Source organism: Euprymna scolopes, chromosome 36 (assembly GCF_053919585.1).
Source record: "Euprymna scolopes isolate OS-2025 chromosome 36, ASM5391958v1, whole genome shotgun sequence".
Lineage (NCBI taxonomy): Eukaryota > Metazoa > Mollusca > Cephalopoda > Sepiida > Sepiolidae > Euprymna > Euprymna scolopes.
This window is the reverse complement of record NC_136517.1, coordinates 63,234,251-63,261,705: the sequence shown is the minus strand read 5'-3', so window position 1 is coordinate 63,261,705 and position 27,455 is coordinate 63,234,251. Positions and strand designations below refer to the sequence as shown.

Below are 27,455 nucleotides of genomic sequence, written 5' to 3'. Positions count from 1 at the left end.
TATTTTGGTTTGATTATCAGCAGTGATAGCAGTATCTTTGACCAAATCTTACTAGAATCTATGCTGTATGGTTCAAATATCCTGTCACTGGAATCTGATCCATGGATCAGTGATTAACTTAAGTCCAAGATCTGCAGGACTATTATGACTTGCTGCTTTGTGTGGCTTCGAGTGTTGGTCGTCAAAGCAGAGAAGCCTATTGTCATGGAGATTAAGATGTGTTGGACTTCCAATCTAACTTAACTCTGATATGTTTGTATTGTTTTGAGTGTTCACTCAATAATTCTCAAACTCTGATATGTTTGTTATATCCGTATTTACTATCATAACAATGTTACACTGATCTCTGATAAGTTGAGGAAAAATTGTCCATGCTGGTACAGACATGTACTGAGTACAAACTACTGTGGTATAAATGGGATTCAAGATAGATTGCAGGAAAAGGTCGAAAGGATGATCGAAGCAAAGGTGGTTAAACATCCTACATAATAATCTCAATCCTGATTGATGAGTGAAGAAATGCCATGTGGACACCATTGCACAAGATAAATGTTGATGGCTAGTTTTAATACTTATTAGTTGACAAATAAAAAAAGTAAAACCAAATACAAATTTTGGCGATCTTGTCTGTGATTAATATAAAATATACTGAAGTGCTCTTGCCATCACAAATTTCATTGTTTTTAAAGTTACGAATTTTATAAACAACTTGAAGAAAATCTCCAAACAGTTATCTTGTTTACAAATGCTTCAAGTTAGCTGCTGCTTGATATGAAATAATTTGACAAACCGATATATTTAGCAACATGAACATATTTTGCTGTGGCAAGTTATCGAGAATTTTCTGTTCACAAAAAAACATTGAAACAAAACTTGTTTTCACATTTCTGAATTTTTTAGATGAGGATTGGTTATTTGTATTATTATTCATCAGACTTCTGTTCTCATCTTGAGTGATTTTTCACGTTTCGGTTGATATAACCTCCGACCTTCTTCAGGTGTATCTTGTCGAACTCGGAAATTTTGACCAGTCATGGCTGATGGAACAAAAGCCCCCCCCCCCTCGTGAAGTAAATAAAAGGTTCCGCTTGAAATTCCGTCCAAATTCCCAAGTTCGAAAAGATACACCTGAAGAAGGTCTGAGATTATATCAACCGAAACATTGTGAAAATCACACTCAAGATGAAAACAGTAGTCCAATGAATAAAACAAAATTGTTTTCAGTACAAATTTTTCCAAAGTTTTTAGTTAAATTCAATTGGAAGGAACTGCTTTGTTTAAAGTACCAAAATATTGATATTGAGACATTGATTTTAATATATACACTCTTGATGAAAAATTTAAAAGCACTTGAATATTTAAAAAGAATTTTTAGGATAGATTTTAAATTCCTCCCACTTAAGGTTATGAGGAAAAAACTGCATTCCAAACATTTAATTCAGAAACTTACATTTTTATAAAATAAGGCATTTTATACTTGATCAAAATTATAAGACCAGGAGTATAAATTCTATGAAATTGTATGACAAGTGTATGAAAACATTCAACAACCAAATTTAATAAGTTCTACCTCCACTGATTTTTATGACTTCAAAAATTCTTTGAGGCATGCTAGAAATAAGCGTTTCCATTAAAGTGTGAGGTATGTTACTTCAGCTTCTGAAGATGGCTTCACGAAGGTAATTTTTTTGTTGAATATTATTTGCCATTTCGATAAAGGTCATCCACCCCAAGCATTTTCAATTGGGTTCAAGTCTGGTGAGCATGCAGGATGTCCCAAGAGATGGGCCCCATTTTCTTGCAGAAAGGTCAAGGTTTGTAGTGCAGTGTGGATAGCAGCATTATCCTGTTGGAATAACCATCCATCCCCACACAAATGATGGCCCTCTGTTATCAATGATGCTTTTTGTAGCATGCTAACATAACTAGCCACTGTCCTACGACCCTACACCACCTGGAACTCTGTAAAGAAACTGGACTGCAATTAGTTTCTGAAACTGCCTTAATTTGACTAGAAGAAAGTCCTCTGCCTTTCACAACAACCCGTCTTATTCTGCTACTCAATGCAGGAGAAATTTTTTGGAGCTTTCCAATAGATTCTGCTTTTCTATAATTCTCACTGTTCTTTAGAAAGTTGCAAATCCGTTTTACTGTGATTTACCTTAGCTGACCCCCCCCCCCCGGTGACAAACCTTGCTTATGGAAATCTAGAATTGGAGCACACTCAACTTCGGTAAGTTTGCTTGCTTTAAGCAAGGTGACACCTTTATGCAGTGAGTGCTAGTCTGTAATTGAACGAAAAAAAACAATTTATACTCCTGGTTTTATAATTTTGATCAAGTGTAAAATGCCTCATTTTATAAAAATGTAAATTTCTGAATTAAATGTTTGGAAAGAAGCTTTTTTTTTTTTTTTTTTTTTTTTTTTTCTCCATAATCTTTTCGGTTGTAGTATTGGTAACCTTAAGTGGGAGGAGTTTCAAATCTATTAAAAAAATAAAGGTTTCTTTTTTAGAAATTTTCAACTGGTCTTAAATTTTGGATCAGGAGTGCATATCATTTATTCATGTTATAAGGAGATATATTTTATGTATCGATTTTTCAGGATTTACTTTAACAGTGCTCAAAATGTTAGGCAATAAGTTATAAAAATATATAGCAATTAATCAAAATGTTAGGCAGTAAGTTATAAAAATATATAGCAATTAATCTACACAGAATCCTCCATATTTCATCGCATTTGAGCCTGACTATTCCTTATGAGAATAAAACACAGAAGATTAATTACCATATATGTTCTTAACTTATATGGCATAAAAAATGTGGTTTCTATTATCCTGGCCATGATTCAATGACTTAACCATGTTTTAACTTTGTAACTTTACATTTCTTCATAATCTTTTTGGAAAAAAAAAAACAATGCTGCCGATCGCTTAATTCAATTTTGCAGCAACATATTTACCTTTTGTTTTTTTATAAATGTTTTGTGCTTTTCTTTAGTGCTACTTTTTTACTATCTTATGTTGCAATTTTAAGAATTGTGACGGGTAGATAATTGTGTAGCTTTTTCTTAAAATATTTCCCTTATATTTGGCAATATGTATTTCAAATATATTGATTGGAGGGCTCCTAATAAATATTTCAATTCTTGTAAATTGAAATGCATTTTTAGATATTTTTCAATGTGCTATTCTGGGAGTGTGCTTTAGTTTTTTTTTTTTTTTACTTATGATTTCGATGCCTTATGATTGTGGTTTTTATTTGCAATTAGTAGGGAGAGCCAAAGTTATCTGAGATTGAATGAGGATCTACAAATGTTCCATCGTCTCGTAGTTTTATTATCAACATGTGTGCAATCACCCATTTTTTAATCAAATTGATTGATTGCCTACTCTAATTAGGAACACCCTCCCGGCAATGTACCGGGAGGGTTCTTCACATGCTTCCCCACACTAATTTAGTCCACAATACATTATAGTCTACATTGCACTGTAGAGAATCTAATGTTGATTTTTATAATATTATCTGTAAAAAAATAGCTTCACTTAGTTTAAATGCAAAAGTCAAGTATCATGGTTCAATTGTGCTCTAAACCGAAACTTTCATTTCGAACATGCCTTTGTCTTGTAAAAAAGACCTACAATTGATTTTATAGGCTGGGTCTTGTGCTGTGATAAAACTTCTCAAATGCACTTGTGATGTAACTTTGTATAAAAATGTTAAAAAAAAAAAAAATGGACTTCCTTTTTATCGAATTTATTTAATTATTGATTTTCGATATTTATCAAATGCATTCTAATACAAAACCTACATGAGAACACTCCCAGACACATCAAGTGTCTAAAATGTAAAAAAAAAAAAAAAAAATGTACCCAGCCGTTTCAGAGTCCATAGGTAACGAACACACTCTGTTCCTTTTATAATAACAAATTATTTATTATAGTCAGAATTAAGATTTAAAAGAATATTTCTATTTAAATCTCAATATTTTGCTTTGAATGTTTTTATTTAAGTTTATATTTCTTCTAGTCACAACTTGCAGGTTTTATTACATGTGAGATATATACATATATATATATATGTATGTGTGTGTTCTGGCGATTAATTGGAATCGTAAAAATTGAAAGTTTTGAGGGAATCGGTATTGGAATAATTTGTGCATATTTTAAGATTCTAAAAATTATTCCTTTTTAATTATCTTTTTTAATTTGATTTTGTTTAAAAGAAAATCTGCTGGTAGTAATCACACAAAAAAAAAACTACCAATAAAACTAAAATCTATACATCAACCCACTACAAGTGTTTTTACATTTGAGAAAATATTTGCCCATTTAACATGTACTTTTACGTTGCTTTATAGTTAAATATTTAAAAATTTATAAAGAATCGAAATCCATAATTATACCTGAATCATGATTTTAGTACGGAATCTGTAAAAATATTGGTATCGTCCCGTCACTAATACGTGTGTGTGTGTGTATATATATATATATATATATTATATATCGAGGCTTCATTGTTGTATAACACTTAAGTGTAACAAGTCTAACAAAATTCGAAACCAAAACTGCAGTTTTGTGCCTGAAGATCTACCACTGGGTCAATCTCTGTTAGTAATGTGTATTGCCTTTGTAATTATCATTCATTTATATTTTCAAGTGGAAAGCACTACCTAAATGCTAATTGAGAATATTTTTCTTGCACCATTGTAATGCCACTAAATGGGAGTAGCATATTTTTTTAAATATAATTTACTAATATATTTATTAGTATTTTTCGAATATTAACAATTATTTTTTACCTACAGACACTAGTGTTTTATGCTTACGCAATCATCAGTGTAACTGATAATTACTGCTGGTCGTGAGATTTGAACTCAGTCTCAAAGCCACTCTTGATTTATTTCAAGGCCACTAGCAATTAACATGAGGATTGAAGGAAGAACAATGCCTATAAATTCCATGTCAGTGAGTATTTATAGTAAACGGTTAGAATGACCAAAATATCGCATCTGCACTAAAGTTGACACTTTTTTCTTAATTTCCTAAAGAGGGCTCAACTTTAATTTCTTAAGGAGCGTTAACTGTTAGTCTTGTATGTTTTGTTTGGAGTTAATACTATAAATATAGTTTTTTTAATAGTACTCCAAAACAAGTAGAGTTGTATTTTAATATAAATTATATTTATTTATATTAAATTTATATCTATTTATATTGCATTTATATTTAACCAAACATTTTGGCTACATATGTGCATGCATGTTTCAGCTAATGCTTTTTTTCATGGCAAAAGCTTCGTCAGGCTAAACTGATAGAAAAACTTGAAATATTTCCGTTTTTCTTTGCTCTCGCTATCAGTTCAGATTGAAGCTCCCATCTTGAAAAGGCATCCGATAAAACTTGTCTGTAGATATGTACCGAAAATCTAAAAATTGATTTCCTAGAGGAAAACAAATGCTTGAAATAAAATTCAGTCCTGATAAAAATAATCTAAGGAAAGAAATCTGAAAAGTGGGAGGGGGGGCACAAAAGTTGACTCCAAGTTTGAACATTGATAGCAGGATATCTAATCACATGCTTTCAAGATTTCTTTGGCCAACCAATCTTCCTGCGATTTTTGACATCCATGTTTCTATAGCAGTTTATCCAGAAAGATTGAACACTTCACATGATCATATCAGTGTAATGGATTCATTCTTAGGATAACTTCTATGCTGGGCAAATGTGGTGCTTTCAATAAATCTCACCTGAGTGTTGGGTTTGATAAGATTTTTTCCTTGCAGATTCATCTGATCATGGATCAATCATTGTGCTGCAGATAGACAAGAGCCCAACTGAAACCCCTTTGACAGTACCTCCAAAACTATAACAAAAATGAAAAGGATAAGGACAGATCCTCAGTGAATTCCAATCTTGACATCGAAGCTATCACTCGCTCTATAACTAATGTTCGTACAAGATGGACAAGACACTTCTATGCTTATCTCTCACATTGTCTCATAGTACCTCTCTGAACTTTGTCAAAGTTTTTCTCCAGATCCATACATACCATATAGTCTCCTGTCTGCACAAACCTATCTCTCTTGTAGTTCCTATTTACAATGCCTCCCCACAGGACAGTTAGACACCAGGGTCGTTTTTTAATGTGGAGAAAAGGAACAAAAATAAAAATTGTCTCAGTCGTGAAGGATTTCTCCTCCACTGACAGAACAAGAAATTGAAGTGTAGATCTGAAGAACAGATACTACACTTTGATCTTGACCCTCTCTTGTAGTTGGTGAATGCGAAATGTGTCATAAATTGTAAAAGACTAAACTGCATCCGATTTTATATTCATTTTCTATTTGATGTTTGCTACATGTTAAATCAATTAATTTTTTTGTTTTAAAACCTTTGTTTATTGAGTTGTTGCTTTTTTTGTTGTGATTTTGCGTTTTATTTTTAATGTAAAATTCTGTAAGCTTCTATATTTTGTTTTAATCATTCATTTAATGAATATTTTTCAACTTCTATTTGGTTTTTAATGATAAATTAGACATTCTCTAAACAGGATTTGTCCTCAATGTTCATGGATGCAGATTTCATTTCTCCTAAATGACACGTCTGTCGATAAGAAAGAAAACCAGGTCTCCTGAGCGCAGAGTAATTAAAAATGAAAATCACTCCTATTTTAAAATTGCAAAGACGCTAATAGGTTTGAGGCTCTAATTATTATTGAATTAGTGTGGCTTGCAGCTTTAAAATTGAGAAAACATTTGCTTTTAAAACAAAAGCAATGGAACTGCTTTTAAGTATTAGGAAAGAGATCTTTTCAATTTATAAGTTGATTAAGACAGGAATCTAACACCGAAGCTGGTTGAGATAATTGTAAGTTAGAAATGGTAACAGGATTAGGGTGGGAATATTATTTACAGGATGATAAAGGCAGAAAGAGAAAGCTTTAGTAGAGAGTTGTTAGAGATTTGTGCCATAAGTAGTTTTAATGCTATTACATCTGTCATATCAAAGGCATTTCATGTAACATTTGTTGCAATTCTATCCAATGATTATGGAACCTAAATATTTTCTATTAGTTGTAATAGTAAATCGATTCCAATCAAACTTATTGTCAAAAAAGAACAAAATGCAGCAAACCATGTAAAGACAAATGTATACACTTATATACTGTCTGAATGTTTGTTTAAGGTGACTTTAAATCAGGATAAGTTAGGCATCATCACTACCTCCTCTGATAAGCTGTTCTACAGAAGAAATGCTGACGGTTCTTTCGTCTTGATAGAAGAAAAATGTTCATGTTATAGTCGCCATAGAACCCAGAAAAAGGATGTTTTTCTGGTCTCCCTGAAGACCAGAATTTGGCACTACGGTGAAAAACTCTTAAAAAGGTAGATTTAAATTACTTATGAGGTACGTTACAATTGACTCCTCTCGCAATGTCTGCTGTTGTAATGGGGTAATCAAAGATCAGCAAGCATCAGTCTTATTAGTAAGAGGTTTATTTTGTCCATCGATGTCACATTCCGAATCTTGTAAAAGTCTTCATACAATTAAAAGCTAATATTCGATTGTAATATAGATTGGCATGGTTGCCCGGAACAATAAAATTAATCCCACCCCCAAAAGAATGTTTTCTAAAAAAGTGCCTATTATTTTGTCTGAAGCAATGTAAAAAAAAAAAAAAAAAAATATCAGCTTTGTGTGTTTTGAATACCTGTAGCTTTCTGTGGGTATTTGCACACACATATGCACGCACGCACGCACACAGTATTTCAAGATTTTGTTTCATAGAATTAAATAAGCATAAACAGTTTGGATGTTAATGCAGTTAAGATAGATTAAAAAAAGCTGGCATTTATTCAGTTAGATTTTTATTGTTTTACAATGTCATGAGAATCACTATGCAAATGGATCAGTTGTAGAAGTAGACAGATGTTTTTACTGTATTTATTTTATAGATATATAGATTAATTCACTGTTAATCTCAAACCCACTATCATTTGCTATTTATTTACTATTTTCCCAACTCCAAACGTATCCAAAATTATTAGCTATTAATTTTTTTCTTAACTCCAAAATTATTTAATTATAATTAACTATTAATCTTAACCCCAAAATTATTTGCTACTTATTTACTATTACTCTAAACTCTAAACTTAATTACTCTTTATTTACTATTAATCTCAAACCCAAAATTATTTCCTATTAACTCATGATTACTCTCAAAACCAACCTTATTTACTACTTGCATTTCTGCCCGGCTTTGCTCGAGTCCTTTGTACTGTTCATAACTTTCCATATGTGTGAATATACTTTTATGTAAAATTTCAAATATTTAGACCAAAAATTGTCTGAGTAATTTCGTAGAGATAGCAGAGGTAATTTTTTTTTTTTTTTTTTTTAAACTTTGACCCCAATTTTGACCTTAACATTTGTTTTGGTTTCCAATCAAAATAAAATGCTTGACCCATGTCCAAGTTACTTACATTTAAAATTTCAAGTGTTTAGACCCAAAATTGGCAGAGGAGTTTGGTAGAATCTGCAAAGGTCAACTCTTTAAACTTTGACCTTTTGGCAGCCAAATCCTTGCCCCAAAACATTTAAAATGCTTGCCGCATGTCTGAATACACGTTATATACAATTTAATGTTTAGACTCACAATTTGCTGAATAGTTCGCTGGACACCGCAAAGGTAAAATCTTTTGAACTTTGACTGCCTTGGTAGCTCAAATTTTCGACTCAAACCGATTGAAAAGCTTGCCCTCTGTCTGAATACTTTTTATGTAAAGTTTCAAATGTTTAGACCAGAAATTTGCTGAGTAATTTGGTAAACACTGCAAAAGTCAAATCTTTTAACTTTGACCCCAATTTTGAACCCTTCACATTTATTTTTGGGGGCGCAAATCAAATTATAAAGTTAGATCCATGTCCAAGTAACCTACATTTTAAATTTCAATTGTTTTTTTTCTTTTTTTTTTTTTTACATGGAGGTCACCACTTATCAAGGCCCGAAGGCCACTCAGGGATAAGGGTTATTGCAATGAGATAGTATTGTAGTAATCATTATTAGTATTGGGGGTTTTGGTAGTGTCTTAAGGGGACGGTTTGTCAGGAGTTTGTTTATGTTGGACTTGAAGACAGGTGGGAAACAGGCAAGCGACAGTTCCACTGGCGTGCAGTTCTAAGAAAGAAGCTTTGCTCATGGAATTTGTTTGGATTTAGGCAAAGATAAAGAGTGGGGAAAATTATTGACAGTAGTTTCAGCCAGACGGGTGTTTCTCGTGAAAGATTGGTGAGGGGGGACGAGAGATTGGAGCTCAGACGAGCACCTGCCATGGAAATAGCAATAAAAAAAAAGACCCAAAATTGACGAAGGAGTTTGGTAGAGTTTTCAAAGATCAAATCTTCGAACTTTGACCCCTTGACAGTCAAATTTCTGGCCGAAACAGATTAAAACGATTTTCCCAAAAGTCAATACCCCTTGTGTCAAATCTCGAGTCTGTAGACTGAAAATTGACAGTTATTTGGTAGGGAAATGTGTACACAGACGGACATTTTTACTTTTATAGATATACTAGCATTTCAGCCCGGCGTCGCCCGGGTGTTTGAATGTGCATGTTGAGCAAAAAAAAAAAAAAAGGTGGAAGTAGGAAGGCAGGCTCGAACCCGTACTGCAAAGGAGGAAAAGAACGGGGGAAAACCTAACGTTATGTTATAACTGTTATGACCACTGCCAAACCGGAAGCGACATTTTTTAAAATTAAGGCTAGACAATCTAAAGGAGAGGATAACTTTAAAAAATATTGGCGAAAAAAGTGACCCCCCTCCCCTGTATAAAAGTGCCATGTTGAAGGGGAAGATATTTATGTTTTTAGCCAATTTTTCGATATTTGTCGTATGAAAGGTCGAACTTTAAAACGATACTGATCTTGGTAAAATCCGTCGCTTCTATTGAAAGTTTAAGGCAGACATGCAAACACATACATACATACATACATTTATATATTGGTAACTAAAAATTTTCGACCCAAACTGATGAAAAAGCTTGCCCTATCTCGGAATACCCTTTATGTAAAATTTCAAATATTTAGAGCAGCAGAAATTGTCTGAGTAATTTGGAAGAGACTGCAGAGGTCAATTTTAAACCTTGACCCCTATTATGACCCCTTAAAATTTATTGTTTTGGGCTCAAATCAAGTTATTAAGTTAGATCCATGTCCAAGGAACCTTTATCTAAAATTTCAAGTGCGTAGACCCAAAATTGTCGGGAGTTTAGTAGAGTTCTCAAAGGTCAAATCGTTGAACTTTGACCCCTTAATCGCCAAATTTCTGGCCAAAAACCAATCACATAGATTTTCCCAAATCTCAGTAACCTGTATATCAAATTTCGAGTCTGTAGACTAAAAATTGACAGTTATTGCGTAGGGAAATGTGTACAAATACCACCCACCCACTTTCACTTTTTATATATAGGCATAAGGAAATGTACACAGACTCACAGATACATAGACACATTCACTTTTATAGATATATATCCTATATAATATTCTGACTGCAGAAATTCCCCTCTGGGGTAAAGTATCATCGATGTATAATAACAAATGCCACATACTAATTCATTACATCTAGGTTATTAGCCACTATCTTATGTAATTTTTTAACACAATTTTAGACACATTAAGTCATAATAAAATGCTGCATTGCATCCTAGGAGCAACATCATCACAATCGTGACATCTATAGAGCAAGGAGTCCCTTTTTTTTCTCTATAAATATTTAGTCCTACTGCTACCAGTTGACATTGGGACCTATGCTATATTATCTATCCTAAAATACTTTTATTGCACCCATCATAACTGGTTATTAGCTACATACACATAACATTATCTTTCCATTACCTGATTAAAAAATAAATTCTCTCTTCTCAAAATCCACCTCATCTGATTGACTGAGACCAGCCAATTCTATTATTCCAGAATCAACTTTTTCATATATAAACGAACGCTTCAGAAATTTTCCAACATGGCAGCACTCGCTACATGATGCAATTGTGCTGAAAAAACAATACCAAATATAAACATTAACCACTCATAAACAGAAATTTAAATACTGTTAACCTTACACTTATCGATGCACAATATCCCCCCCCCAAAAAAAAAAAAAAAAAATTTATGGGTACCATTATTTATTTTTTGATTTGGGAGCAGCTTCTCGACCCTTATATTTTTTTTGTTTGTTTTTGGGGCCTTTTTTACATACTTATATTTTTTTTTTTACATTTACTATTTCTGTGGACGCTTTTAATTATATATTTTCCAACAATTACCTAGGCTTCAACCATGTTACTTATCGTTGAACCTGCTTCCAACACTACACAATGCTATTTTTTGTTTTTTCATTTGTTGATGGACAATCAAATTATAAAAACTTTTTTTATATAAGACATATTTCAACCAAAGGTTGAAATAAAACCAGAAAAAATTACGATTTTATTTTTTTTCATTTTTTTTTTTTTTTTATTAGACTAAATTTACAACATTCGAGGCCGCCATATTGCTTTTAACAATTGGCTTTTCTAAATTCTGACAAATTGGTCTTTTTAAGGCCAAATTTGGTCTTTTTTATGCCTCTTAGAGTCAATTACTTAAAATGATTTCAAAATTGCAAGTTGGTCACATATTTTTTTTTGGTTCATTTTTTTTACCTTTTAAAAATACTTACTTTTCTAGGGATTTTGCCTATAATATTGTTTGACATGGCCCAATTTAAAATTCTACATTTCTTTATATCTGATTCTTTCAATTTCAATCTGCTTCACGGGTCTGAAGCAGTGGCAAGCCTGTGGTCAATTCCTTGGCTATGCATACCCGAACATCCCAAGTCCTATATGAAAAATATGAGAAAGGGAGACGGTTTCCTCCACACCCGAATCATCTGAAGTAACTTACTATAACTTGCTGTAGCTTTTGTTCATCTCAATAAGGCAAGTTCTTACGAATCTTTTTTTTCCAGCAACCATTTTTTTTTGTTTGCTATTTGTTTGATATCTTCAATGTTAACATCCCCTCACTCGATTTTTCTTTTCCAACATTTGTAAGATAAACATATTGAAGTGCTTTTAATGAGATATCTGAGGCTTTAACTAAGTTTAGCTTTATTTGCAAAGATCATAATTGCCAAACATCTAAAAAAAAAAATAATAAATAAATAAAATAAAAAGCTAACTGTTAAAAGTGGCTAAAAAAAAAATTGGGTATTTTACCAAGAATGGCAATGGATGAGTTGATAACCATTTGTTCAGGCTGTGTGAGAGTATTTTTTTTATTCTTTATTTAAAACATTAAGATATTGATTTTGGCTTTAATAATTTAACTTGGAGATGAAAAGAAAGTGCCATTTTTGTTTCAATTTTCATATTTAAATTTTGTCCAAATTTTCATGTTGATGCATTTCCTGAATAAAAACTGAACATTTTTAAAAATAAATAAAACTACGTCAACATCTTCAGAAAGCTAGTTTAAAATAAAAGTAAATGAAAGAATTTCACTCCAAAGGCTACAAAAATTAGTCCATAAACATTTACTAATAACTAAAAAATAAACTCAACAAAAATGTAAGAAATATAAACAATTTGTTCTAAAAATGAGTTTAAAAATTACCAAATTTTTAATCAAAAATGTTGTACATGTGTGTGTGGGGGGGGGATTTTTTTCTCAAAATTTAAGCAAAATAATTTTGAATAATAAATAAAATATAAATAAAAATAAGAAAAAATATCTTAAATATACAAATATTTTTGAAAAAAAGGCAAAATAAAAACTATATAAGTGTGTGTGTATATCAAAGGCATTTGGACAATGCTTACTTATTGTAATTTCGCATACCTAGCTTAGCAGCAGCCAAATAGCATAACGGTTACAAGTGCTGACTGTCATTTAGGCAGTTTCAATCCTGGCTTGAGGTTGCTACTAGTCTAACCACACCGATGAGCTGTAATACAGTGAAACAAGTTTGTCTGAGAATGACTTGTAAAAAAATATACTTAATATATGTTATTATATCTTAATTATTATATCTTAATAAAAAAAAAAAACAAGAGCTCATTTTTAATTTCTTGTACAACAATCTTTGTCTGAAATTTCATTTTATCGGTACCATTGAAACCATTATTTTCTTTCAAGAAAAGTAAAATAGAATAGCTTCTCCCTTCTAAAATTTCATTTGTTGTACCTATTTTGTTGGCCATTTGTCTACTTTTCCTAGCCATGAAGTTGAAACTATTGATATCTTTTAATATACCCAGTTCAGTTTAAAAAAATTTTTTTTTATAGTGTAAAATGCGACAAAAGATAATTCTAGTAGTAGATATTAAAAAAAGCCCTATTTACATGAGATATGAACAAATATTGCAGAAGCAAAAGAGGTCAATTTTATTCACTGGAATTAATGTGAATGTATTTAGCGTATAAACTTTAGATTCTGTCTAAAACAGTAAAACTTAATGTTGAAACTTTGAAAAGTTTTTTGTATTGGAGTGATTTTTTTTTTTTTCTTTTTGCGAAATAAATAGCTAGGAAAAAATGTCTTAATGTGTAATTTATAGATGCCAGATTTATTTGTAATGGAGATTTAATATTTGTCAGAAGTCCAAGCAATACTATCTTTAATGCTCAATTGGGTGGGGGGCTATATCCGCTCTATCATGATAGCATCCTTCCAGTTATTTATTACTTCTTTTTGGTGTGTATGTGGAGTGTAATGTATCTTTCTGTTGTCATGAGACCATTCTCTCCTTGGGGAGGAAGGACACCTTGTTAGTATATATCCATTCATCATAATAGCAAAAATGTTGACTGTGCTGTTATGGCTGCCTCTGTTCTATTCGTTTTTATATTCATATATATCAAATATTAGGATCTAAGTGTATTATCTGTTTTGATGCTGCATTTCATTGTTTCTAATCTCGGTCAGTGAAGAAGTTCCTAAAGACTAAAACAATTTATTTTCAATTCAGTGTCCCTTCTTGGAGAACTTGATATTATTCACATTAAAACCGACCTTGTGTATTACTCAGCCCTCATGAGGAGACAAATAAATAGGAACAATGAAAAGGCATTTGTTCTTGGTGAGCCATGAAAACACCTACATGGGGTCATCTGACTAAACCAACGAAGTAGAAATAATGAATGTAATCTTTTGTTCGGATCAATTGTTTTCATGAAAAAAACGTTGGTAATATTTAAGTTAGATTTTTTTTTTCTTTTTACTTGTCTTTTTTTTTTTTTTTTTTTTTTTTTTTTAAATGATACGCATTGGTTAACCTCGTGTGTATATGTACTAAAAAAAAAGGAGTTGTCCTACAAGTTCATGTTGAGTAAACAAGATTTATAAATAAACGAATTGAAAAAAAAAAAAAAAAAAAAAAAAGCTTTCAATCCAGGTGTAGATTGCCAGTGGATATAAGCATACTTAATTAACATATATAATTGTAATAAAGTGTGATAGAATTCATTTGCTCAACACTGTTCTGAGAAGAAGAACTTAACTGATCTTGTTGCGAAAACTTGAATTGTAAGTTTTAATTTTTTCTAATCATAAGTCGACTCTATACTTGTTGAGCACATTTAAATTTATTTTTTTATAATTTCAATTTAAAATATTTCTCCACCTCCTGAAAATTTGAGTTCTTAATAGTAATATGGTAGCCATAACGGTCAAAGAAGGGCGTTTTAGCTTAATTCCTGCAAGGAGCTGTTTATTTAATTTTAAAATTTCTTTTAATCATTATAGTTAGTGTCCTTTATTTTATTACATCCCCTATTGCGAGTGCAAATCCATCAATAATATGAGAGCCTGTATGTGTTTATTAGTAGTACCTTCCTTCCTGTGACACATTGAAAACTCTAAATATTCTTCATAAATTTAATACAATACCTTTTTGAAGGTTCTAAGTGTTTGGTAATATTATGTCTCCACCCCCTTCCACACGTGCACGAAACACTTGTTATTCTAATGGTGCTTCATACCATATTTACTGCAATTCTGTTGTGTATATTTGCAGCTGATAAGTGTTCATTATATCCTTCACAAGTTATCACCAGTGATAACTCACTAGCAACAACAGTGTTCCCTGCACTCTGAATCTGCTTCTTTTTGATAACCATTACAAATCACTTTGCATTCTCGTAATAATCACTTACCATTGCGTTCTCTCTGATACAGAAGTGAATTTTTTGCTTTTTGGGCCATAAATATGCTTTTTGTTTTAATTTATTTTTTCTGATAAATTGCTAGAGCCTTACCTTGTCATTATTTGGCTAGATTAAAAAAAAAAAGTTTTCTCTATTTCTTTTCCTTTCTTGCTTTACTTTGCTTTCTCTTTTCTGTGTTTTTTATTTTTTGCCTTAAAAATGCGACTTTTGCAGAAACGCTTGAAGATAGGGGAAATTTTTGCTTCATCACAAATGACTCGCTCCCTACACGAGCACGGTTTTAATTTTTAATTTCTTGTTTACCAAATTTTAATTTCACAAAATATTTTTCAAATTATTTTAAATGTGTTTTTACTACACCTCCTAAGTTATTAAATGTGTGTGTATTGCCCTCTCTCTCTCTCTCTCCACACACACATAAGGGGGTTGGGCTGATCTATTTCATCTTTTTATACCATTGGCTTCTTGCATACCTGCTGACACCAACTGTTTATTTTCATGGGAATTTGGGTGATAATAAGCCTCTTCTCAGTTCTAGTACTTTCAATGCCCTTCTATTAGAGGTCTGAATGGTGCTCTCTGTCCCCAGTTTTTCCTATTCCACCTAATCCTCCTCATGATCATTTTCTATGGTGCTAACCTATGCTGATCTCACCACGTTTTATTTGGGAGCTCAGATGATCTAATCTGAATGGATTATTTTCCTTTTGTTTTTTGTTCATTCTATTGTATTGATCCATAATTAATCTACCTTAATTGGTCAGCCTTATTCTCTTTATAAGTTTAGTATTACAACAATAGAAGTAAATATTAGAACCCATGCAAATTCTACTTGTTTTCTGCATCAATCTGTACAATTTACTGTTGATAATATTACATTTGAAATAAACGACAGGGCCAATCCTATTGAAAATGGCTTTAAAATGTAGTAATTTAATCATTTTTTTTTTTTATAAATATTCTATCTTGCCATAAAATAATTGTGAGGTAAATGGAAGTACTATTTCTATTTGACAATTTAAGTTTTAAAATTACTTTCAAGTGAGCCATGATATTAAAGCATGCCAGCTGCTTTTGAATCTCTAATTAGGCATCAGACTAGTGTGCGAAAATCGGTAAATATATTGAAATTCCCATCAATTTCAACCTTAGAACTTCTTCATAAAATGTCGATATATAAAAGAAATTTAATTTTTCTTGTGATAAATAATTTTTCGTTTCTTTTGTCATAAAATTGTTTTTAGGTTACTTAAAGTTTGATTACTTTGTATGATTTATTTTAGTGTTAATAGTTTTCAACTTAATGTGTATAATATTGTATATCTAAGCATATGAACAGTCCTATCATAATATGGTGGGCTTAAAAGGGGTTTTTATGTCATTCATAAAAAAATAATTTGAAAACTTTAAAGAACTAAAATTTTATTTTTTTACATGGTCCAAATAATTTAGTGGTAAATATTAAATCTAATTTGGTTTCTATGGAGCTATAATACATATTACGGAGATTCAATGCATTAATTGTTGAAATAAAATTTATATAAACAAGGTTGCAATTCCGTTTTTGTTTTTAATAATATAGAGATAATGGGATTTTTGCTAATGCTTAAGCTAGCTTGATCTAATAATTATTGGTTCCATTATGACTTTCATTTACCAAAAGATTGCAGTATATTTGTACAGATTTTTCACTGATCTGAAGCATTTCTTACTGTCAAGATTGGATTCTAGTTGAATAACAAACGAGATGGCACATTTTCTAATTTCCATGGAATCATAATTTGGTGATAATTATGTTAACAAAATAAATTTGCTATTGTTTTGCATTAAACGTTTTTAGATAAACTCCAAATAATTTTTGTTGTTTTAGATACTTATAATTTATTGTCAGTTTCAATATCTCTCTATATGAATAATTATAGACAAAGAAATAACACTAATAATAGATTGAAGTATTAGTATTTCTTATAAACGACAGTGCTTCCAATTTGATTTTAAATATGAAAATTGGTTGGAAGCTCTGGAGAAATATGCCATTTTTTGACTGTATAAACACGCTACTATTGTAATGGTAGATAAAAATGGATACACTATTTTTCTTCTTTCTCGCTTGGATTATCATATTCATAATATGAAATACATGCCATCAATCAGTTTTAAGTGACAGCCTTATTCTATTAAAGCTTCCTTAATTCAAAAAGATTTACTGAATTTATTTCGCAACAAATATGTTGTATGACTTTGCATACTGACTAGCATTTAAATTTTTCTTATTTTTTGCATTTTTTTCTTTACCTTTTTATGAACTTCTTTATCTCAAACACAAATATTAATTGATCAATGAAGAAAGTTAATTATAAAAAGAAAAAACAAAAACAAAAAAAACTACATAACAATACCCCCCCGTTTAGTTTAAGAATTTGCCTTCTAAAAGTCTCCATTACTGACCCCTCAACGTGTAGCAAAAGTATTTACAAAGGATCCAGCAAAGGTTGGAACTTGCATCAGCTGAAACTTTGAATATAACAACAAAGATGAAAATAGTACTGTGATTAATCCAAATACATTTTTTTCTGTTAATACAGTATTCTTGCAGAATCAAACCGACTTTGCCAAACTAAACCTAGATCATTGGTTAGTGTTGATTTAACAAAACAAAAAAAAAAACCAAAAAAAAACCCCAAAAAAACGGAGGTTCAAGTTCTGTAGAAGTACCCATTTCATTTTTTTTTCTCGGGGGTGGGGCGGAATAAAATAGTAATAATCATTCAATTTCTTTTTTTTTTTTTTTACATTCTTCCTCCAGCAACATGCTCACATATTAGACAAATTCTTCAGTTCTTTGGTAGTAAATCGAAAATCCAAGCCTCCTTTTTACATTAATCAATAAATATTGATTGATCTCTTATGTTTGCTTATGTTTGGCTGATGGTGGCATCTGTTATTTTTCTCTCTTCCCCTAATTACCCATCTCTCTCTCCCTCATATATTTCTTTGTAAGCATCTGACAAATTTGAATTGTGAAAATTTAGCAAGAAGCCGTTTATACGATGCAAATCCTAATGTTTTTTTTTTTTTTTTTTTTTTTTTTACTTTGGTCTTTAGAGAGTGGAGATGTTTCAAATTTAGTGCTGTCTGAGAAAAAAGTGGAACCCACCCTTCCCATTTTATCTGTTGATATATATGCAGGACCGTATTTTGGTACTTCTGCAGTTCATGCACTGAGCAATTATTTTTTTAATTGTTAGGTGAAAGTACAGACTACTTAACATGTTAAAAATGGGTTTCCAACGAATAAAATTATTTCAGCACAGTTTATAAACTTAATTTTCCAACTGAAATTCTAACAATTCCTATTTTGAAATTGTAGCTATCAGACGACATTTTTTTTTTTTTTTTTTTTTGTCAATTAGAAAATGATGTCCAGTAAAGTAAAATGAAATTTACCCTGTTTATGTTACCACCATAGACAAACAGTTACACGAATAAGATCATGCAGAATCGTTCATGGCTGGGCATGGAATATTTTCATTAAGTTTTTCCGGGACACGGATCATCTAGTATTTTATAAAAAATAAAACCCAAAATAAATAAAATATTAACTAACAAAAGAAATTGAGTGAAGGCGGATTAGCTCGTAGCTTGGAATAGGGAAGAATATCTAAATCTATATATATAAAAGGCAAAATGTGTGACCATTTTGTGTATGTCTTGCAAAGGCTTTTTTGCGCACAGGCTCCCGGGAGGGAGTTACGATCGCTTAGAACTATTTATATACCCCCTAGATAATAATATCTAGGATTTGGGAATGCAGGTCGCCTCTAGATTTTATTTACGTCAACTTTTATGAGATTCGCGCTATTTCACTCTGTCACCTGTTTGTCCTGCTTTTTAGTATAAATAAAGTGAAACTAAATTCAAACGGTATGTTCTCGGCATCGCGCCGGGAAACGTCCAGAAGCAATCAGCTTTGATCAATGTGGGGCCAAACTCCTTATATCCCCCTCCCCAACATCTTTGGGAAAAACCAGTTAAAGTTGGGTAAACAAACCGCTACTTCTATTTTACCTCATTAATGAGTTAACTTTTATTGCGGCCACATGTAAATTCTGTTCTTAAATAAATTCAAACATGTTTCCGTTGTATGTCGCGGTGGTCCAGTGGTTAGCGTCGCATGTTTTTTTTTGTTTTTTCTCCTTTCACACTTTAATTTCCAACTTTGCCTCAAGGGTTCGAGTTCGATCCTCATACTCACCTACCAAAACCTTTAAAAAAAATTTAATCCCCCCCCCCCCGAGTTTTGATTTATCCTAAACCAAACACCCGGGCAACGCCGGGTATCCCCCCCCCGCTAGTCTGTCATAAAGTACTTTTTTTTTTTTTTATACTTAGTTTTTCATAATTTTCAATGAGTAAAAAAAAATTTCTCAACTTTCTACAACTAACGTCAAAATTAAGCATTTAGGAATTTTCTCTTTAAATCATTTTTTTTCTATACCATATTATGATATAACTTTTACCAAAATGATTGGATGTTTTAATATTTTCAAATCCTTTGTAAATGTTCAATTCTTGTTATTAGTTATATTAAATTCTAATTTTACATGACACATGGACACTTTTTGTGGTTATGATTTAAAACTGCCATTTTGGTAAAAGTTCTTTATGCTTAAAGTTTTTAATGACTAAATATTTATGGTGTAGGGAAATGCGCAACTTACCTAACTAGCACATGTGCATAATTCAACGGGTCGGTCGTGGAATGAAATGAATGAATGAATGAAGAAGAAACAAAAATGGCTGCCTTATCTCTTTATATGCAAATGAGATGCTCTTGGTTGGAGATAAAAGAGGGTTGATTTTTTAGAGGGAGATTCATTTTGAAGTTGAATTTCAAAGAAATAAGTTGAATTAGCAGAAGTTCATTTGGAGTTGAGAGAAGGTGCATTACGTATACAGAAGTTTCGAAGTTTGGACAACAGTGTCAGCCTTACCCTGGAAATTATTGGTGTGACGGGCGGAAGAAATAACACTCAAGTTATTGAATTATAAGCTATTTCGGCTCTTGGTATGCGGTGACTCGAATGGACAGATTCGACTTTCGCTTGATACCTTAGTTTGATGGATCTACCACTGGACCGTCTGTTGTTGAATGGGTGGAAAAGGCTGAGAAGATCTGTGCAGAATTAAAGAACCAGTCATTCCTTTGAGGTTAACTGGAGGGGCTTATGCAGTCTACCAGCCTGTATACAGCGTTTGGTACAGATTCGTTTGTTGCACGGCAACAGTTACCGAGCCGGCGACCACCCCAAGGAAACAGTTGATGTGTACCTAGCCGACCTACAAAAGTTGTCGGTACCATTTGGTGGGGTTAACGATAAGATATTAAGATGTGCCTTTTTAGTAGGCTTACCTGAGGAGGTCAGCAAACTGTTGCGGGCATCGTCATGAATTGATGAATTGACAACAGACGAGTTATTAGCCCGAGCTCGAAACATCTGTAATGAACAGGAGCCAATTGCAGTAGTAACTAGTATTCAACATGCAACAGTCAAATCGCATGGACGCAATGTAGATTCTCTCCCAGGTAGTAATAAGCGTGTAGGCCCAGTGTGCTATAAATGTGGGGAGGCCAATCATTTTGCTAAAGATTGCCGGAGTGATAGGTGTGTATATCCACGAGCACAGAGAACAGTACAATGCTATCGCTGCAATAAGTATGGGCACATACCTCGCAACTGTTCGGGGGAAACGACGTTGGGGGCAAGGTACTATCACCACCCTTGCCCCTTGCCAACCAATAAACACAGGATTACCGGTCATTGGCGTTAAAATTGACGATGTGCAGTGTTCAGCACTCATAGACACGGGGTGTTCCCGGTCTATAGTTAATGCACATTACTGTCAGATGTGGCGGGAGCAACCAGTCGGTATTATGATGATCAATGGTTTATCCCGAGCATGTTGTAGTGAAGGGATAGTCACGATCTGTACTGAGAAGGGTGACACAGCCAAAGTTGATGTTCTGGTGATGCAAGAAAAACCCCTTGGCTATGACCTGTTGATTGGAATTGATGCAATACAAGCACTAGGAGGCGTCATAATCACAGTGACTGGAGGTGTAATGCTTGGAGAAGGAAAAGAAGTCTGTGCAGCCATGTCTATTGAAGAAAAGGACTTCTGTGCTACGTTTGACGACAACGAAAAGGCGTGGACTGCAAAGTGGAAATGGACTCTGAGCCAGGCACCAGATCAGCTGTGCAACACCATTCCAGAGTATGCAGTTTCCACAAAGAATAGGGCCGCATATGAAGAACTTCAGATGTGGATTGATAACGGATGGTTAATACTGTACCCACAAGAACGTCTGGGACCACCTAAAGGATTAATTCCGCTCATGGCTGTTGAACAACCTACTAAAGACAAAATTCAGCCCGTAATGGATTACTGAGAATTGAATCAACATGTTGATGTTTTCACTGGAAACACAGATGTGTGCGCTGCTAAATTAAGAGAGCAGTGTCAGAAAGGGAGTAATGTAGCACTGCTGGATTTGAAGAGTCTACCTGCGGATACGTGTCCATGAGTCATTATGGCCATTTCAGACGGTGATAATCAAGGGAAAACTATATTGTTTGACATGTTTGGTTTTGGCCTAAACGTAGCACCCTTAATAATGACAACTATTATTAAAACTGTTTTTATGCAGGATGAGACCACAAAAGCTGCTTCAGCTTACATTGACGACAGCTACGTTAATGAGGATATAATGTCTGCAGATGTGGTTCGAGCAAAACTGGAATCGTTTGGGTTAATAAGCAAAGATCCTAAGCGCCTAAAGGATGGGGTGCCCATGTTAGGCCTAGAGGTCTATGAGAAGGGCAATACTTTGCGATGGAAGCGAGGGAGCGTGATTCCAGAGTTACCCAGTGTATTGACAAGACGCATTGTGTTTGCGGTAAATTAGTAGGACATCTACCTGTCTGTGGATGGCTCCGATCGGCAACAGGAGTGTTAAGACGAGTAACTGCAGTAACCAAATGATGGGACGACGTGATGGTTGATTCTCTCCAGCAAATGATGGCTGAAATGTTGATCATAGAAACAACCCTGTCCAGGGTGAGTGGCAAGTATCTGGAAACGAACTTAATGTATGGGTTGACGCAAGTTCACTGGCTACAGGTGTTGTGTTGGAGCAGTTGGGTGCTGTTGTGGAAGATACGTGCTGGCTTCGTCGGAAAAATGATGCCCAGCATATAAATTTGGCAGAACTTGATGCAATGTTAAAAGGGCTTGATCTTGCATTGCAATGGCAGGCTAAGGTTGTGCATCTCCACACTGACTCGTTGTGTTTACCACTGGTTGACCGACACCTTGACTGGAAAGGCTCGAGTTAAGACTAGAGCTGCAAGTGAGATGTTAGTACAAAGGAGACTGGCAATAATAAAGCGTATAGTTGACGAATACAGCTTGCAGGTGGACATTATTTTAGTTTTGTTGATGCAGAATTTGGCTGATAGCTTGACTAGAGTACCAAAGAGGTGGATTAATGTAATGAGGCAGGGATCTGATCCTCTACAACAGACATGCGCGGCCGTAACAGATCAATTAACACCTGATCAGATCCGTACAATACATCAGCAGAGTGGACATCCTGGAATTCGGAGGACAACATATTTTGTCCGAAGAGTGTGTCCTTCAACTACAAGAGCATCAATCAAGGCAGCTATACGCTCGTGTGAAGAGTGTCAGTGAATTGATCTGGCACCGTTCCGTCCCAATGGCAAAAAGGGAAGCTTGAGGTGAAGGACAACTGGTATCGAGTAGGAAGGGATGTAACGCATTATGAGGGCAAGCATTTTTTGATCTTAACAGATTGTGGTCCGACACATTTCACGATATGGCGCTTGTTGACACGACAGGATGCATCTAGCATTATACGACAGTTGAGAGCTGTCTTTTTTGAATATGGTGCCCCACTGGAAATTCTGACTGATAACACCACTATGTTTCGATGTCAAGAATTTCAGAAATTTACGCAGGAATGGGGGGGATTAGAATGTGCTACCGATGTGCATATTTTCCAGAAGGTAATGGTATAGCGGAGCGGTGTCACCACATCATTAAAAGAATTGCGGCCAGGACACAGTGTTCTATTCCAGAAGCTGTGTACTGGTATAATGTGACACCAAAGGACGATGCAACACTAGAAACTGCACCAGCTAATGGGATTTACCGCTATGAACAGCGTATAAAAGGAATTGATGTCACACCATCAGTGGTTAGCGTTGTCAATACACCATATCAAGTGGGAGACCATGTTTGGGTAAAACCCCAAAATGCTGGGTGCACTGTAAAATTTTGCAGAGGAAAAATAGACAAAATCATAAGTCCTCAGACCATGTTGATTAATGGTGTAGCACGTCATGTAAAAGATATCCACCCCTGTTATACCTCTTCTGATTCTGAAGATAATGAGGAAGATCACATACAGTTCAGGGATGATCCTGATCGCCTACTACCCCTACAGGTGAGCATAGAAACACTACCTACAGAACCAGATGAGGGAATGATGGAACATACTAGTGGCAATAGTGATGAGAATGATGGACATGAGGAAGTAATACAACCAGTTCCTCATCGAAGTACCCGAGAAAGACGAATACTGCCCACCTGCCGTGATTGTGAAACACCGCCTATAGCACCACGAGAGGGGATGATGGAACAGGAAGTGCTTCCCCAGATTCTTCGAAGAAGTACCCGACAAAGACGACTGCCCCTCCCCCCTGCCCTGTGTGTGATCATGAGATCAGGGGGGAGTTTAGGGAAACGTGCAACTTACCTAACTAGCACGTGTGCATAATTCAACGGGTCGGTCGTAGAATGAAATGAAGAAGAAAAATAAAAATAGCTGCCTTATCTCTGTATATGCCTGCAATGTGACCACCCAATATGCAAATGAGATGCTCCTGGTTGGAGAAGAGTGTTAATTTTTTAGAGGAGTCATTTTGAAGTTGAATTTTGAAGAAATAAGTTGAATTAGCAGAAGTTTGTTTGGAGTTGAGAAGGTGCGTTACGTATACAGAAGTTTCGAAGTTGGAAGTTTGGACAAGTGTCAACCTTACCCAGGAAATTATTGGTGTGACTGGCGGAAGAAATAACACTCAAGTTATTGAATTATAGTTTTGGAGACATAATTCTACATTAATAGTTTGTGAAGAATAGATTTTATTTAAATTAAAGATGCAACACTAATAGGTATTGTCATTCTAGGTTAAAATATATCTGGGAGTAATTGAAATTAAGGAGGCGACTCCAGTCAGTACAGCTCCAAATTGGGGACTCGTCGTTAGATATAGTTTAAGGTCTTATTCCTATTCGATTGGGGTAGACAGTTTTTAATAGTTGATAGGGTTGAAAATTATGGTAGACAGAAAAAAAAATTAAACAAAGATAGAAAGAGTTGAGAAAATTGGATATTGGGAAAGGGATTGTATGTGGGATGAACACTTTGCTCAAGTATGTTGCTAATAAAGAAACGGCAATATTTTTTTGAAGTATGTATTTACTGCAGATGCAAGTACAGTGAATAAAATGAGTTTTCCTTTCATCATCTTAACGACTTTGATGTTTTCAGATTAAGGTCATGTAAAGAGGGCAAGGAAAAGGAGTTCCTATCGAAGGGTGTTTGTTAATACCACCTAAGACGTACTCTCAATCTCTTTTCATTCCTTATTTTAAGTACAGCAGACTCTCATACCTTGTGTGATTAGGGATGTTTTATTCAAACATCAGCTATTCATTTCTCAACCCAATAGAATAAAAATTTCTACTTTCACTAAATGTGATATTTGAACCAACCTAGTCTAATATCATGCAACTACATATTTTGGGGAAGTGGGATGGAGCGGAGGGTGATTCTAAGAGTTCCTGAAAGTTTGAATTGGAAATTTAATGGCAAAACATTTAACCCGACATATGCTTCGACCGACACAAAAAGATTTGCATATGAAAGCTTTAGTTTAAAAGGTTTTCTTTTCAAAATAAAATTTAAACATCGATTTCCAATATGGCTACAATTATTACAAATAAATCAATTTGATTTGCAAATCCTTATTAATATTTTCATACCAAGTAGTGAATATTTAAAATAATTTGGGGGTAGGTTATCACAACCAGGCTTGTGGAGTCAGAAGATATAAGGCTAGATTCTAACGATTCCAAAAGTTCTGACTCAAAATATTTTACCCCAATTTTGAAGTCTTTTAATATTCAGATTGTTTATTGATTCTTCAGAGAATGAAAAATTTGGTTCAGACTCCTAGCATTCTTATGGATCTAACTTTGTAACTATGTCATGCTTATGTTTGAAATAAAAAAATGCCTTTGGTGTGTCATCACACATGTTTGAAAAATAATTTTCATGATCAAATTTGAAAGATTGATGGCACATTTGAAGAATATTGTTTTTAATGCGTTGAATGGGGTTCATAATTTTCTATTTTATTGAATTCTTTGAAAAAAAAATCTTTCATCCAAAGCGCCAGATTTTCATCTGCCAGCTGTTGACAAATTTTATTCATGCCAAACACAGTAAACAAAAAAACTCTTTTTTTTACTGTTGCCATTTTGTGATCCCCCTTCATTGTCTTCCACAGCAACTTTCACATAATACGCTTTTAGATTTTATGTAGATTATCTAATCTTTCTTTTTATAAGGATTTTACAAATATTGAATTTTACTAGCAATTAATTAGATGTATAGAAAAAATGGTTTTATAGATTTTTACAATAAAAAAAACCCTTTGAATTTATAGATTATTATCCTCTCCTAAATTACCCATTTTCTCTTAAAAAAAGAGATCTTGCGTTTTAGTCATCCTAACTTATTAGGGTAGTAAACTAATATATTTTTAACACTAACTGCAATTCTGACTGGCAAGTTTGTAAAGCAATCACCTGAAATAGTTGATTCCCTCTTCCCAAAATAAATGATGCACATAGGAAAACTTTAATTGCTATAAAACCTAGAATTTATGTGAAAGCGATCGCTTGCTCTAAATTTTAAAATAATTGTTTTTTTGTAAGATTTTTCAGGGTATCCATGCACAATCTAAAAAGTTGAATCTCATTTTTGGGGGCGGGGGTTGAGGGTTTTAATTTACAATAATAGCAAAACTTTTACTATTTTTATTTATACTTCAAAAATTAAGTATTAGATAATTTAAAGTTATTCATTTTTCCGGAAAAGGTAACCACAACTAACATCAATTGATTTTATATATATATATATATATATATATATATATATATATATATATATATATATATATGTGTGTGTGTATTCTTTATATATTCATTAACATTCCGTCTTGATTTGAAGACTTTCTCAAGATAACTGATTTGGAGAAAGACAGTCAATATTTGAAAATATGTGGTGCATCTTTGACATAAAAAGTTTGAACAGCATCAAATGAAGACAGCAGATCTTCTATAAATGGTTTAATATTATTGGGTATTAATGATACATTAATTCTACTTCGCTTTCACAGTATCATCAAACAACACAAGTGTACTTAACTGATATCTAATGTCTGGCATTTTATTCAGATATTAGAGGCCAGTAAGATGCACTGCAATAATTTCGGCTGTGTACAATTATTTGCTCACACTCATAAGCAACATGTTCAAGAACATTTTGCTTTTATTTGGTTTGAATCTACTTGAAAAACAAAATGATAAACGTTTGTATTAAAAGGTTTTCAAAACTTGCAGGCTGATACAATTTGATGACTCCTTTTCGGCGTGCTTCGTTTTGAAACTTGCCATCAAGTGAACACTCCATGAAAACGAAACTACAGCATAATTCAGGTCCTTACATGTGAAACTTGTGCGTTTTGTTTTAATATAATGTTAAGTTCTCCAAGGCTTCTCTGTTGCTTGTAGTGAAACCCTTTGGCCTTCAATACATGTTACCGAATGAGGGTGTTTGACAGCAACCAACTTCTCTTGCATTGTGCTTCTAGAAAGATGGATGTGTCAGTTTTTCAGCTTGCATGAAGATATTTGAAGATAGTATTCTTCGTTCAAAGAAACTTTGTTTGGAGGCATTGTGTGTGTGTATATATATATTTATGTATATTTTACTTAGAAAAAAAAAATAGTTCAGGAAGGGAAAGAGACAAAAGTGGTCCAGTCGCTGATCACTTACTATTTATGACTTTTGGAATGTGTATTTTACATATATA

The 27,455-nt window shown here is 33.4% G+C and overlaps 1 protein-coding gene across 3 annotated transcripts in view; it reads left to right on the top strand.

Moving 5' to 3' along the window:
* LOC145260539 (serine/threonine-protein kinase D3-like) overlaps positions 1-27,455 on the top strand; it is a 370,628-nt gene that overhangs the window by 82,312 nt on the left and 260,861 nt on the right. Inside the window, exon 1 of one of the 3 annotated variants that reach the window (XM_080118753.1) lies at positions 14,432-14,566. The exons of the other annotated variants lie outside the window; for them this stretch is intronic. The gene's annotated coding sequence lies outside the window, so the exon portion shown is untranslated. Of the gene's footprint in view, positions 1-14,431; positions 14,567-27,455 lie in introns of those variants that run through there. 3 annotated transcript variants of the gene reach the window in all.